This window comes from Asparagus officinalis, chromosome 7 (assembly GCF_001876935.1).
Source record: "Asparagus officinalis chromosome 7, Aspof.V1, whole genome shotgun sequence".
Lineage (NCBI taxonomy): Eukaryota > Viridiplantae > Streptophyta > Magnoliopsida > Asparagales > Asparagaceae > Asparagus > Asparagus officinalis.
In genome coordinates this window covers 49,092,772-49,095,687 of record NC_033800.1, presented here as the reverse complement: position 1 = coordinate 49,095,687, position 2,916 = coordinate 49,092,772, and positions in this window count along the sequence as shown.

The window sequence follows — 2,916 nt, the reverse complement described above, 5'->3', positions numbered from 1 at the left end:
AGCCTCCGTTTAGCATAGGGTTAAAGAAGGGGGGTTAAAAAGAAAGATTAATGTACTTAGCTCATTCGTTAATCTAAATGACTAAATTATTAACCCATTAAATAAGTTTTATTTTAGCAATTGTGATCAGCTTTAGTGTTTGGGAATAACAATGATTTTGAATATTTTTTTATAATTAGAAGAGTTAACTCATTTTAATCCCTCTAGAGGGGTTAACTTAACCCTTCTATATTTTTTATGTTTGGCAAATTATTAACTCATTTTAATCCCTCTAGAGGGGTTAACTTAACCCTTCTATATTTTTTATGTTTGGCAAATTATGGAGGGTTAACTCAAGAGGGGTTAACTTAACCCTTCTATATTTTTTATGTTTGGCAAATTATGGAGGGTTAACTCATTTTAACCTTTGTATAGATTTTTTATGTTTGACGGGTTAAGAAGTAACCCCTCACTTAACCCTTTACCAAACGGTACCTTAGAGTAGTATAAATAGAGGTATATTTTATAATGATTTTTTTTTCTATTTTGTTTCTAGTGTTTTTTTTTTGCTTCTCCAAGTTACAGGCTTAAGCATCAAAGGGCCACCCGAGCGGCCGTCGCCGATGCCTTCAAACCGTTCATTAGTCTTGTAGGAGGAAGCTCGGCCCAACGACCCGCCAATGGAAAAGTCGGTGGCCTCTCAAAATCAAACATGTCTCAAGAAGACCCTCATCAATTAGTTTCACCGAAACAAAAATCACTGATTGTTATACATGCATCATCCAATCTAAATGGAGCAACATTCATGCCGTTTAGAAACTTTCCATATATGATTCAAGAAAGTTGATTTTTGAACGCGTTACAAGTCATTTGTTTCTAAGTCACGAGATGATATTTTCAAAATACACGATTTTTTTATCGCCATGAGCTTTTTTTTAGTACATAGTGTTATATCTAAACTAAAACTTGAGATCTAAAACCATATAGCCATGATTAATTCAAAGAGATTAACAAGAATCAAAAGAGCGGAAAAGAGAAGTATTTATAAGGGTTTACATAGTGAATGAATGAATCGATCCAAAAAAGATAGTTTCATTATTTGACCATGAAGTTATTGTCAATGTTTGATCATTGCAACAAGGTAATCAACTTACAAGTTAATATTAGCTGTCCTAAGACTTGATATTAATAGTTGTGCCCGATATCTTGGATGGTGATGTCATTATTTGAATTTTATTGATTATGGTTATTGATGTGAGCAGTTTTTGTTTTATATTCAGCTAATGCATACTTGCTTGGGCAATAATTTTTGCCTAACATCACTCAAATTCGCGCATGCTAAATGGGACAAACTTCAAGGTTTGAGAAAGAGCAACATATTAATTGTTCTGCTTGTATGGAATCTTGACCATGCATAAGAACTGAACAACCCTAACCTCTCAATGCGGAAAAACATCTCGATGCAAAGAAAATGGAGGCCATGGAGTAAGTGGAGCGTTCAATCGGCAGAGTCTTCATTAGATCATTACGCGCGCGATTCCGAAGCCCTTCAGGCATAGAATCCGATGATTCACTAAGGCCAAAATTTTCCTTGCCGAAAATTGAGTAAGCGTTTGCGGTAAAGAACGATAAAAGGTAGAAACAAGCACGTACGGTCTTTTAGCTCGCTATGATTTCAAGAAAGTATAAGGACAAAGAAATATCATCGGGAGTACATTATGAAATGTCTCTATTCTTTCAAAAAGCTTAAAGGCACTAAACTCGATCTTTGTGATGAGTATTATGCATCTGTTTCTGTTGTCTCTCTCTAGCAGCAGTTTAATGCAATTTAAGGTAGCTATAACTGTCAAAATGAGAAATGGACTCTAAATGAGCTCAATTTCATACTGTGTGCAAGAAGAAGACAGGTTAAGCAAGAATAAGACAGAAAAAGTGCTCATTTGGCCTATGCATCAAGACGATAGGCAAGAAAAGCAAGAATGATAAGGAACTGCTAAGGGTCAGTGAGAAGAAACAACATAAAGATAATCAGGCGTTGTTTCTTCTTAAAACCTGACATATAAAGAAGATGTTACCAAAATATCACGCCTGGCGTGCATAATAAGGGTACGTTCCTTCTTTCTTTCTGAGGTTAATTTAAAGGCTTCAGTAAAAACCTAGAAACACTTGTGTTAGACTCTGGTGCTACCTAACTCACATAAGATTTTTCTATGGCAGGGTTGCCTGAGCTACCGAAAGCAAGTGATGTTGAAAGACACATCTTTGTGGGCGACGGTTTCATCGAAAACTCTTTCAGAAATAATCATGCACTGTTTGCTATTATGACCTGAGTTACATCAGATGGATGTTAAGACTGGCATTTCTCAAATGGAGACATTGATGATGATGATTATATGGTGCAACCAGCTAAAACTTTGTTGTCAGGAGACCCAAGAATATGCGTTTCAATTAAGAAAATCCATCCTATGGACTTCAAGCAAGCTCCTCGCGCAATGTATCATAAAGTTTCAACAAATAATTATCTCGTTCGGTTTGAGAATGAAGCATTGTGTGATGACTTTATATCCACAACGTTCCATGGAGTAAGTATATTTTTTGGTTCCTGTAATGTCGATGACATCTTGCTTCCTACTAATGATATAGGGCATGTTGCACGAAACCAAGAGATTTCTAATCAAAGAATTTTAAAGATGAAAAGATCTTGGGAACGCCTCTTTTATTTAGATCAATACATCGAGATCAGCTCTCGGGGTGTATTCTTGATTATCACAAAAGAGCTATATCGATAAATCACATTAAAAGGTTGGCATGCAGATTGCCGACAAGGTGACAGCCCGCTGTTGCCTAAAGAAATAAGTTATTAGTCGTCAATCAGTGCGGCCTAAAGGTAACCTTGAAATTTCAGGAAAATGCCAGAAGATTCCTTATGCTTCGCTG